The sequence below is a fragment of the Empidonax traillii genome, unplaced genomic scaffold (genome assembly GCF_003031625.1).
Source record: "Empidonax traillii isolate 1590-97213 ecotype Southwest subspecies unplaced genomic scaffold, ASM303162v1 scaffold121:size1714817, whole genome shotgun sequence".
Classification (NCBI taxonomy): domain Eukaryota; kingdom Metazoa; phylum Chordata; class Aves; order Passeriformes; family Tyrannidae; genus Empidonax; species Empidonax traillii.
This window is the reverse complement of record NW_020955314.1, coordinates 1,091,703-1,104,806: the sequence shown is the minus strand read 5'-3', so window position 1 is coordinate 1,104,806 and position 13,104 is coordinate 1,091,703.

Below are 13,104 nucleotides of genomic sequence, written 5' to 3'. Positions count from 1 at the left end.
AGTAATATGGAACAAGAAGAAAAATGTAGGAGGAAGGGGTTGGAAATGTTATGGCAACAGGGGAGCTTGCTTTGTCTTAGTAAATGTGTAGGTAGGGAGTGATTCTAGATGTTATTGGTAATGAAGGAGGATGGAACAAAGAAATAATCTTATTAAAGTACTAGTACATCCTTTTGGTTCCAGTTGTTCATAAGCCATGGACAATATTTGTGCAATTCCAGTGATATTAAAATCCTCCCCTAACTATCATAAGCAATTCCCTTCATCTTACAATTAATCTCTCTCACTTGAAGGTGAGCAGTATTTTGCAGAATCAGTGGATCAGTTCTGAGTCTGAAAGTGAAGATACTTGATACAGTCAGTACCATGAGCCAGTTCGAGTTTGTTGTGCTTGAGTATTTCATTTACCAAAAAGAAAAAGCTCTTAACCCATTAGACTTTAATAAGTGAAAAGCTAAATGTAAATGTCAGCTATTATAATTTACCTGTGCAAGCAACTGCTGAAAATCTCCATGAATCACATTGGAAACCGGTTTCCAACTCTTTCTGCTGCCTACCTATATCCTCCCACATTCAGCTGAAATTAGAAAAGTTATTATTCATGCTCCCTTTGTTAGGTGGTGTTGCTACTGCGTATTTACTTTTAGCAGTGGGTTTAGTTAAACTTAAGCTAAAGCAAACCCCTTCAGCATGGCCTGCAATGCAGCTCTCTGACGCTTTTGGATTGCAAATGTTGTGCTGTGTAAGTGCTGTTTATGTAAATACTTTCCCCAAAAAACTCCTCCTTCATGCTAATATAACAAACACAGTTAATCAAAACCCTTCCCTTATGAACTGAGCACTCTGTTAGAAGTGAATCTGTTGAGACAGGCATGGCCAAAAACCCTCTAATGTGACAGAAAAATCTCCGGAAGAAAAGCTAGCCGCCTTTATGCCACGGTAATTCTGAAATAGCATGCTAATTATCTGTAATTGATCTACATTATTTTTAATGCTACTGTCTGAAACTGCATTAATCTAAGTAGGACACTTCTGTTGTTGTCTCAGGAATGATACGTGGCCTTTACTTGTCATCTGGCAAAGAGTGGCATTTGTCCCTTTAGACAGTAAAAGCACTTGACCCTGTTTTGAAAACAGCCTTACTGATCCAGCAAGTGGCCACTCCACCTTCCTTAAAAGCATGAGGAGAGCAGTGAGGCCTGAAAGGCCCTTCTAAAAAAGCAGTGATCTGTGTAATTACTCCACTGCTGAATCAATGCAGGAAGCTGAAGCCACATTAAAATTAAATCACTTGAATCACATTACTTCCTACATTGCTCATTATCTAATGCAGTGTCAGAACTGAAGAGCAACAAAATAAGGTGTCCCTAAGTTAGTAGGATGCATGTGAAGCTGTGCTATAAAAGAGTCTCTCTTTTGAAGAATATTTAGGGCAGAAGGAGAGTTAACTTTTATATACAGGTGTCCTCTTCAAAGGTCTCTTTAACATTTTCAGTCCTCTGAAACACATCAGCATGGAGGCATGGTGTCACTGTCACATGTCATCTAGAAGCCAAAGAGAAGCTAGCTGTAGACATCCAGAAGTCATGCAGAGTGACAAAAAAGGAGCTTCATTTGCTGACTGGTCAGAGAAGTCGTGAGTTTTGTCCTTGCCACGAGGACTGCAATAGTTCCATCATGTACGTGGCCCCAGGAAGAGCTGACACTTGGCTGTTAGAAGTGAGTTGTTGAGGAAGGCTCATCAGTAGCCAGCTCAACTCTCTTGCATGTACCCACCAAAGCTAGCAGCACATTACTTCTTAGAGTTTCTGCAGCTTTGAAATCCCTCTGAACCTCATAATATGACTCAATGTCTTATTTCCTTGAGCTATCTTATGTCTAGGCTAGGATGTAAGTGCTCTGGAAAATTGGAAGAGCTGGAAATTGGAAATAGACTTAGTGCTTGGTACCCTATTAGAGGTGCTGTTTACAGGCCATTTAGGATGTCTGAGAGTGATGTTACATGCATTACCATCTTACTTTAATAAATATAGTATCCCACTCCATTCTCTTCTAATGTCATCAAATAACATAAATTGAGTATTATGTGCTGTGCTGGTGGAAAGTGCAAAGGGCTGGATTTTTACCTCTTAATCCAGTTCTCTCATAGAGGACCTTGGTGTTGGCAATTCAGTATTGAAATTGCAGGAGTTTAATAGTGGCTTTCAATCTTATGCTGAGAATTCAGTATTTCAGCAATGAGACAATCATTTGAACTTGCTTGTCGGGAAGGTGAATGAGAAGTTCACGACAGTTTGAGAAATCACTCCCAAGTTAGAAACAGCTCCTGGATCTGGTCAAAATATTCTCAACTCCTGTCTGCTGGTGGCGTTAAAGGCCTTCCCCTCTTCCCCCACCCGAAAGAGAGGAACGAAAGAGAGGAACGTCAGGGAAAATTCTTCCTTGAAAAGGAAAACAAATGTCCACCTACTATTAAACTTTGCCCCTTTTTTTGAAGTACAGCTCTACTGTGCACTACGACATACAAAAAAAAATCCCTGTATTGCTAATTGTAAGTTACAATAAGAGCAATTAAGTCATCTCTGCATGACCTATAAAAAAGACTAGGCATAAATGAAGAGCCTGTATGTGAACGTTTCCAGCTTCTGCGCTCTTTGAGTTTTGCATCCCAATTTTGCAGCCTGGGCTTCTCTCCAAGTTTGACAAATGTTAATTAAAAAAAGAAGGAATTAGTGTGATGCTGTGTCTTGTCACTCTGGCTCCCTGCCTGCTCGGGGAATGTCAATGCTGCTCTGTGCCTCCACAGGGCAGCTGCACGTGCATGCGCACACTCCCGCCTCCCCCTCGGCTGGGCCAGCACAGACCTGGGCAGCATATCAACATGCCTGTGAAAACCCTGTCCTAGTTCCTGCAGGGCAGTCACTGCTTTCCACTTTCTTGTTGATGAGTTAATGTTTGAGGAAATGGCTGGGTGGTTGCTGACAAGGGCGTGCAATAAAACTTGGGAGAAGTTCTTTGGAACCTGTGAGGTTAAGTAAACACAGGATATGAGCGCTGTTTTGCATCTGTACTGTTTATAGGTGGGGAGTTTCCACAGAAGGCTTTGAGATAGCAAAGGTTATCGTTGCCTGCCATTTCCTCCTTCCGATGAATTTCTTCATTCAGCAGTTGCCATTACCAGGGCTTTCTCTGGTATTAGCTAATGCTCAGCTATTGCTCCAGGGCTTGGTGTTGCTGGAAATGTCTGTCTTTCAGCCTCCTAGTAACAGCCCTACCATTTTGCAATGATTCCCACGCAACACTGGAATGAGCAGGGTTGAGAGCTTTTTATTAAGAGAAGTAATAATTTGAATAATGCTAGTCTTTCACTTACTGCCTAGTTTTACTCTGTTCTTTTTCATTCCTTTCTTAGTAATTAAGAATGGTTGTATCTCAGTACTCCCAGAAGTGGCTGAGATATGCCAGTTCACTCACATGTCTCAGCTACCTGTTGCAAAAATCAACAAAGGTGAATATTTTAAGGTCAGAAGGACAGAGTAATTATTTCTAATAATCTTCCTCTTGATGACTCACTAATTGCAATTGTTCATTCAAAAATACTTTCCTGTTTCTGTGGTTTTCAAGGGTAACAATACTTCAAATGACGTATCTGTGTTATTCAGTAATAACACAAAGAATTAAATTGGCATGCCCGGGATCAGAAGTTTCCCATCCCTCCTCTGGTTTTAGGGCAGAAGTTTCTCATTTTGTCTTGGTAGGGGAGCTCTTGTAAGGTTTTAGAGGGTTCTCTCTATTCTTCTCTCGGCATTGCTGGCCCATGAGCATATTATCTCTTTTCAAAGAATCCATTTGTGAAAGAATACTAGCCAGTAGTCAGATCAAGGGAGACAGGCTGTTTGCGAAGTTTTCCTGGAAAGTAGAGCCAAAAAAATGGTGCAGAAGGTTTCAAGAGGTTTGTCAGTATCTGTAGATTACAGGAAGTGCATAAATTCTTAGTATGGTGGCAGGAAGGATTTCTGCTGAGTTTGACAAATGCTATCTAACAACAGTAAAAACAATGAAAACTCTGAGATCCTAAAGAGTATCACTCATTGAATTTGTACTGATCTCTCCAGCAGCCATTTCTTTACAGCCTTCTGTGGAGTGCCCATATTATAAGCTCAAGGAAAACATTCTTGAAGATTTTCATCTTCAGCTATATTGACAATAAAGAATAAAAAGTATTGTTCTGAGAAGACTTTTCTTGGGACAGAAAGGCATATTCTAGGTGTGGCAGGTTTGGAGGTTTTTTGCTGTAAGTACTCTAGTACACTGACTTTTCTGTTTGAATAAGAGAATACTTAATACCATCTTTGGGTTTGGGAGAACTGTATTGAAGAAGGAATTGCAGGTAACTGTGTTAGAGAAGATAAAAGTTATTGAAAGCCAGTTCAATTTTCTCTCAGTTGTGAACAGGATTGATACACAGGTAACAAATTCAAATGGATAGAATGAAAAAGCTTCCTTTAAAAGGTCTTCCGTGTTATCTTTGCTTCAATATAGAAAACATGCCTTCACTTAGTTACATTCCCTTTGTTGCTTCTAGTTACTCTTCATCCCTCTGAAGTGCACACTGTGCTTCTCTGTGATGATGTTTCCTTGTGAATAATTGGAAGTTTGACAACATGACCTGAATGTAACCGATGCTGTCAGTCTGTCTGAGCTTCTGCTAACCCGGGTGGAAGTGACGTGGTGTCTCTGTAGGGTGCCACATGTAAGCAGCCACTGCTGACATCGATTCAGTGTGGGTGTCAAAAGGAGATGAGGAGCAGGAAGGTGCCCCTGCCTATCCTGCCACAGAAACCTCAGCTTCTCTACAGAGTATTCACGAAAACCCTGTAGAAGGCTGGTCAGACTGCATTTGCTAGCACAGCAACATACAGCAGGAGGGTGAATACCATGGTGCTTGTCACTCTTCTGCTAAAAGCAGCTAATCAAAACACAGTATCTCATTGATTGCACTAATCGTGAGAAGGAGAAAGTGGTCATGAAGCCAGGTGGTAACTTCTGTGCCCAGACAAAAAGCAGAAAATAAAACACAGAAGCTGCTCACAAATTCAAGTCTTCTCTGGGTAGACTTGCTCTCTTGGCTTGTTCTTGGGGTCAGGCTAAATGTTGTTCTGAGTCTGGATTGGTTTTTCTACCTCACCTGTGGTTTTTAGATCTTCACCACCTCTCTCTTCATATGCCTAAAGCCTCAGAACTCTGGATAGATCTGCTTATCTCTTTGTCTGGAGGACAGACATTTTTATGTTGCATCTTTCAAAACCCCTTATATTTCAATCACCTTGCTTCTGCAAAAATCTTCTTTTTGTCTGCACCATGAAGAGCTGCACTGATAACCCAGAGTTTCAAAGCAGCTTAACTTGACCTTTATCAGCATGAGGTTTGGCTAGAAGGAGGGAAACTTTCATCTGTGAAAAAAGTTGTTTTGTCCAGTGGTGGAAGAAAAGGAGAAACACAAGAAGATACGGCCACGGAATGAAGCCTGTAGAAAACTGTAATATTCCCTGCAGAAACCAGATTTTTATCCTGTGGCCACATACTGTGGGGTGTCTCTGAACACCCGAATTTGCCGTTCCTGACTTTAGCAGAGTGACAACAATAAAAGCTTCAGTTTAGCAATGAAAAGGACCCATGGCATACAGAAAGATCTGTCACTGCAAACAGTAACTGAGTCTGCATCTGAGATGAACCGTGGCATTTATTTTGTAGTTACTCGGAATACAAAATACCAGTTTATCAGTGAAGGACCTTCTGACAAGCAGAAGATAAAGCTTTACTGTACAACCATGTTAAAGGGTTAGGCAGTCTTTATGACTATTCTATATTTCGTCTCAGAAAATGCTGGTACCTCCTTTTCACTGTGGCTTAAGTGTAGTAGATCTGTTATAGAGATCCTGATCTTTAAACTGTGCTTTGGCAAATGTATCCTTTGTGGCACTGGTGTGATTGATTCTGCTTTACTCAGTGCCATGATTGTTTACAACACACCACAGTCTTCCATTGGGTGAAGACACATTACAAACAATGGTGCCAGTGCTGATCTGTTCTTATTGGCCATCTGAAAACAAAAGCCAGACAAAAAGGCATCTGTTTTCAGTGGGTGGGCAGGTTAGTACTGGAAGTCACTTCTTGGTGCTTTTCACCCTATGTTAGAATACAGCTGCCAGCACTCAGGGGCCCCTTTCATTCAGGCCCACCTTCCTAGAAGAACTGCGGTGGACTCTTCTTTGAGGCTAATTCTAGCACTGACCTGCCTTTCCCAAGCTGTTCAGGCAAATTTTCACACTTAGTCATTGGAGCCCTACAAATGGTGTATACAGTTAAAACAGCCAGGAGTGTCAAAATGAGTCATGTTTTCAAGTGACAACTGCTATTCTGAGGGGCTGTTTTGCACTACTCTTACCAGGACACCCAGAAACCAGCAGTGCTTAAGCTTTCTTTGCTTATCACATGACCAGCGTGGGCAGTTACGTCACCAGTATCGCTGAGCCACACCTTGCTCTTACCCAGAAATCATACTCCAGGGTGTACATGTCACCCTGTGAAGAGGGAGTGACTATGAGAAGTTTCAGGCACAGAAGGGCATAGCTTTCAGTCATCAGCCTGACTTGCAGACCCTACACCCAGTGCCTTGGCCTTGGAGAAAGCTGAAAATGGAACAGAAACCCTACAGGCATCTGCAACAGTCCCAGCCTGCAGAGGGAAGAAAGGCAAGGATAAGGACATGAAAGTTGTGTTCACTTCCATGGACAGACTCTGGAAGACAAAAGCTGGTGAACATGAGGAAGCAATTGGATGTGCCCATGCAGAGAAACAATCCCAGAAAAGAAATGGTAAGGCTACAGCGTCATTAGCTGGAGGAGGCTCTTTCTGTGATGCAAAGTGGCAGAAGGGAGCTGCAGTTGCAGAGAAAGCCAGAGAGGAAGCAAAAACGTTGGAGCAAGTCTGGTATGAGAGTGACCAAGCAAGAGAAAAGCACACTTGATAGGAAAAATATGCAGCTTGTTTACAGGAAGAGGTAAAAAAGTGCTATTGAGGGTGGGGAGGACAGACTGATAAGAAAATAGAGTTCGCTACAGCCTTAATATAAACTAACATAAGTCTCAGGACATTCTCAACAGCCTATGTGCACAAACAAACAAACCAACCTGTTTATCAGACCTACCTTTGGTGTCCAAAAGCCTCAAGAAGAAATAAGGAAATAAGGAAATAAGGAAATAAGGAAATAAGGAGAGGAGATAAAACAGGGGAGTCAAAAGGTTAGGTGAGGACAGAGTCTAAGCCACTTCAGAAACAGATACACAGGCAAAGGAAATATAAACGGAAGGAGAAGAGGAAGGGGGGAGGAGGAGAAAGGCAGAGGCCAGTGAGCTGAGTATGCAGGAATAGTGATGGTTTTCACATAGACCTCCTTTGTTAGCTCTTTCAGTTCTGGTCTCTGAATAGCTGGAGCTGTTCCCACTTATGCAGCGAGATATTACATTATCTGCTGCAGCCACAAAGAAACAGTTAAGCGCAGTGTAAACTTGTAGGAGTACAAGCAAAGGCCTACTTGTAACATCTACAAGCTTTGTTTGCCTACAGCCTTGAGGAGAAAGGGTACAAAAATTCTTCGAGTAAGGCTTTCCAGGGCATTATGTTTTGCCTCTTGCTTTTTTTTTCTTTCTCTTTGGAGATGAGTTGCATTTAACTGCTGTTAGCTGGTAGATAAGGATTTAATTCTTTATTGTTGTATGTTCAGTATAATTTTTAAAAGTAATAAGGAAATTTCAAACAAAACTAAAGCTGTTTTACAGTTTTTTTCAGTTCACCAGTGGTAACTGCAGTTGAGTTCCTGTTGAGCACTTCCTTTTTTTTCCTGTTTGCAAGCTGAAATTTGGTTGCAAAGAGCAAAACCCACAATTACCACTTCAGGAAGGTTTAAAAGCAGTTATAGTGAGAGCCATAAGCTAAATTTAAAGTTGTTTCATATAACTTAGCAAATAACTTCATCCTTGTTTCTTCTTTGTCCCTACTCCAAAGTGAAGACTTGTGATGACAAGCTGGTTGAAAATACTCACGTGTAACCAAATTCAGGTGGAAAAATGCCCACATGAAGAGGCCAAAGTGCTGTACTTGAAAAGCCAGTTGCAGAGTTCCAGCTAGGGTTCAGCTGGAGCGCTGCCTGCATCCCTGGCATCCTGCCCCAGAGCCACAGACCAACCATATGTCTCTGGGCCCTGGGCCTGGGCCAGTCTGCCTGGGAAGACTCCTGACTCCACAGAGATCCACCAAGCTGGAGATGGCAGTGCCTCGTGGACTGCCTACACTGGCTCTGGAAGCCTTGCAAACCCCAGCTCCAAGAGCCACTTGGCCGCACAGGTGTGTGTTGGGATGAGGCCTGTCCAGAGATGCAGCACTTTGCTGCAGTTGGAGAAGGAAAAACCAAACACACGGACCTGGGACTTCAGCTTTGCTGCTGACTTAAGCTGATCTAACGAAAAGCTGCTGCTGTGAGTGTGTTCAGCTGCCCATTTTGTTTCCATCTCCACACTTCAATTACTTCCCCACACGGGTTGCCAATGCACAGCAGTGTGATGAGCAGGAGCAGCTCACATTTCAGGCTGATTGACTGATCAACAGATCAACTGATCTGGTAGGAGCCCCCTCTGCCCACCCACCCCATGCAGTTGGCTCAGCCCCTTGGGAAGACACAGAATGGGAAACAGATGAAAGGAAGGTAGTGGAGAATTTTTTGTTGGCAGTCCACAGTTACACCAGCTTGCACTGGTGGTCTCACTGAAGCCTGCAAGGCCAGAGTCTGTGATTCTCTATGAGCCATTATTGGCTCCTACCAGTACTGAAGAGCTTCACCATACAGGCAGGCAAACAGCACATAACTGAAACACTCTGCTAATTATTCCAGTACTTAGTTTTTCTTACATTTGAATATAATCTTGAGGGGTCCTGTCAGATAAATGGTTAAATGTTCCCACCTCCACTTCCCAAAAGCTTTTAGTTTCAAGAGAGAATTGATTCCTTGCCCCCCACTCCCTTCCGGAGTCTCTTGAATATAATAATGGAAGACTTTCAAGGCTAAAATAAACACTGGGCAAAAGAATGGCAGAATGCCAGCCACTTTATCTATAGTATGAGATTAATAAAGATCTTGTATGATATTATTACCCTTTTATACTCATTTTGGTCTTTTCCCTGTTGTCTTGGAACATCTCCTTCGTCATAGCATTACAGTGAAGCGCAGGCTAGGCTGAGGCTCGTGCATATAACCATATAAGAAGTCAGAGCAATCACATTCACCCACGTACTTCTCAGTGTAATATCTGTTGTCTTCAGTGGAAGTTGCACCTCCTCTCTCTCTCTATCTCTGCATTGTGGGCTCTAATATATGCAAAAAACAGGAGCTCAGAGAGTCTGAGCTAAAAAAGATTGGAGGCTGAGGAAGTACAAAAGTAAGAACTACCATATACGTCTGCCCTCATCCCCAGGCACCCACATCTGAGCACTGTCATTACAGAACATGGGGCTAAATTGTTTTGAGGGCGCACCCAGCACAGCCAGTTTCTTATATTCTACAGCACCTGAATTTGGCTCCAGGAAGTGGTAAGAATTAAAACCTGAATCTCGTGGAGTTTTTGCCATCAACTGAAGCTTTGTGATTAGCAAACTACACACTATCACATATATTGTGTACTCACTGAGGAAACATTCCTCAGTCAGTTCTGTCTCCCCGTTCAAGCAGCTTCATGTGCTATTCATAATGCTGTATAGAAATGGCATACATGACATTATGTGCACGTAAAAGTTCTCTAAAAAGATTGGACACTTGCTAATCTTGCAGGGACATTGTGCTAAAAGTGGTGTATCCATCCAAAGAAAACCAAATTCCATTTCATGCAAGCTTATCAAGAAAACATACACAATATGCAACCATTTCACAGCTGCCAAAAGAGATCAGTCTAATTTCTTTTTTTAGCTGGAGGGAGAAATTTAACCAGGCAAAGCTGTTGGAAGCCAAGAAGACTATTAAAAAAAAAAAAAGTGGAAACTATCCACAATTTCATCCAAAGGTAGAGGAGTTTGTCAGTGAAATGCAAGCACTAGACCAACTGAAATAGTTGTGACATTAATGTGGCTGCACATGAGGCATGTCAGTTAGTGATTTCATTGACGGGTTGTTTGTAATCCTGGGAACTAGACCTACAGAAAACATTTTATGCAATTCTGTTTCTGGTATTCCCCTGTCCTTATCTCTCCCATCCTCCCTCCTCTCCCTATCAGCCCTCCCCCATGCAACAACTGCTTGCATGCCAACAATATATTTCTTTGTGCCTATGCAAATACCAAGAGATCCAAGCATGTCTCATGGAATTTGAGGCTGTCATCTGTTCACATGTACTGGGTAGTCAACAACTTACACTGGATGAACATTCTCCTCACACAGCTTTCATTTTCTTAAAAACATCTCAGGAATTGCTATGAATTGTTTAATTGTTTTAAATTAGTACCAAAAGAAGTTCTCCCCCTCGCCTTCCCAACTGTGCCCAACCTGTGTGCCATTAAAAAACCATTCAGCCCAAGGAGAGGCCAGTTGTCAAAATAATTTGGAAAAAATGACTATTTGAACTGTGGGTAGGGTGGATGGATTATCTGTCCTGTTGGAGAATGAGAGCTGCTAAACCAATTAGAGGGAGAATAAAGCTGAGAGACTTGGGGTTGTTCAGCCTAGAGAAAGCTCCAGGGAGACCTTGTAGCAGCCTCCCAGTACCTAAAGGGGCCTGCAAGAGAGACGGAGAGAGATTTTTGCAAGGGCAGGTAGTGACAGGACAACAGGGAATGACTTGAAACTGAAAGAGGGGAGGTTTACATTAGGTATTATGAGGGATTATTTACTGTGGAAGTGGTGAGATACTTAAACGTTGCCCAGAAAAGCTGTGCGTGCCCCATCCCTGGAAGTGTTCAAAGCCAGGTTGGATGGGGTTTTGAGCAACCTGACCTAGTGAAAGGTGTCCCAGCCCACGCCAGGGGGCTTGGAACTAGATGATCTTTAAGGTCCCTTCCAACCCAAACCATTCTATGATTTTAAGGGCTGCATAGTCCTTGCCCGGGCTCTGCTAGGAAGCTGAGTGGAGAGGGCACAGGCTCCTCCTGGGGATGGCATGTGAGCTGTCACATGAAAGATGGCTCCAGGAGACTTTGATCTTCAGAGGTATACCTAGGAATCAAAACTTTCCTGCATTCTGGGAGAGGGCAGTTGACTTACTCCAGCAATAAGTGATCCATGTCCAGCTTTGGATCCCCATGCAAGACACTTACAGACACTGTGGGGATATGCTTACATTTTTCTGTGTCTGTGGTGCAGTCACTCTTTGGGCCCACATGGCTTCCAGCCACATAATTAACCTCTTGGGACCTCAGCCACTGCCTCTGAACAGAGTGATATGTCCCTAGCTAGGTATTCCTCAGATGAAAGGAGTGGTATTATAATTACTACAGTACCATCGTGCTGCAAATGGGCTGCCTATGCTTGGTTACCTACCACAGATTTAATCCATGAGCATAACAGTCTTCTCTTTGTGTTTTCACAGCCTGCCTCTTCAGAGGAAGACCTTTTGTTTCCAACCAGGCTGATAAAGGGGTTTTAGCTTTATTTTCTCAGAGGGAAGCTTATGTGATTGTGCTGTCTGTCATCTGTCTACTCCGATAAGTTTTTAACTGCCACAGCCAATTATAATTATTTCCAAAGAAAAAAATCGCCAGAGGCAGACATCTCCATGATAATTATATTTCTATGGATTTAGTGAAAGACAGAAGCAGAGTGGGCTGGGGCTAGGAAGGAGGAGGGAGAGGACAGAGCACAAGACCACACTGAGAGCGTGCCATGTCAAGGAAATCTGGGAGGCCTCAGCTGATCCTAAGCCCATTCTGGCTGAAGGCAGGCAGGCAGGCAGGCAGCCTACAAGCACTGGAGAGTCAGTCGGCAGGGGTGTCTCCCCAAACATCTCACAAGACGTACTGTCTCTTGCCCATGGGTGTTAATTCACAGGGGACACGGCTGTGTCTGCGGCTGCTGCCGTGCAGAGGGGGAGCAGGGAGCAGGCACACACCTCCTTTCTGCTGTGGTGCACGAAGGGGCTCTATTTTGCCCTGGGCCTGTACTTGCAAGCTGCAAAACCTGGATGGCGGCTGGGAAGGGCTGGTAGTTGCCCCCAGGGAGGATGGATGGGCCAAGTGCAAGGCATGGCCAGCGTATGCTCTGTGTTGTAACTAATTGAACATAATGGGTACATTGTTAACAAAGGCTTGTGATGTGTGGGACAGTGTGTTCTCTGTGCCAGTACACTAATGAAAGCTGCTAAGGCCAGGTTTGTAAATACATTTCGGTGACTGAACAGAGATACCTAAAGATAGGTAGAGCCTAATTCTTTCTGACATCAAAAGGGACTTGCACTGCATGGGAAGTCATGTCTTAAACAGCTTTAAAGCTAGGAACATTTCCTCTTAAATATTTTAGAAGAATTGACCCCATCTCTGAGCAAATCTTGACTGAAATGAGAGGTTCCTGGAACCCTTGAGAACCAACTAGAAAATTGCAGTTTTTGCTTAACTGAACCACTCCCCAGAATGACACATAGTGTTTCACTATTACAGGACTTTCTTGGAAGGAGCAAAATGCCTTGAGTGAAAGCAGATCATCGTCTTCACTGCCTAAATACCATAACATATAATTTCTTTAGGCTTATCGATAACCTGATCGAGTTCTCCAGGTGTTTCATTTAAGCAGAGGACAGCTGGAGGTAACCCCCAAGACAGCTGCTCAATCTGGCTGTCTCAGCTGTGGCCTGCAGTGGGTGTTCAGTGACCTTGAAGGCAAATCTTCTGAGTTCAGGAGCCCCTGTGGAAGGAGAGGGTTTTGCATGCTGGGGTTTCAACTGCCACCAAGTCACTACTGCCAGTAAGTTACGTGATGAATCCCAGCAGCTACAGCAGCAGGTGAAAAAAGGAAATGAGAAGAAAAAAAAAAAAAAAAAAAAAAAAAAAAAAAAAAAAAAAAAAAAAAAA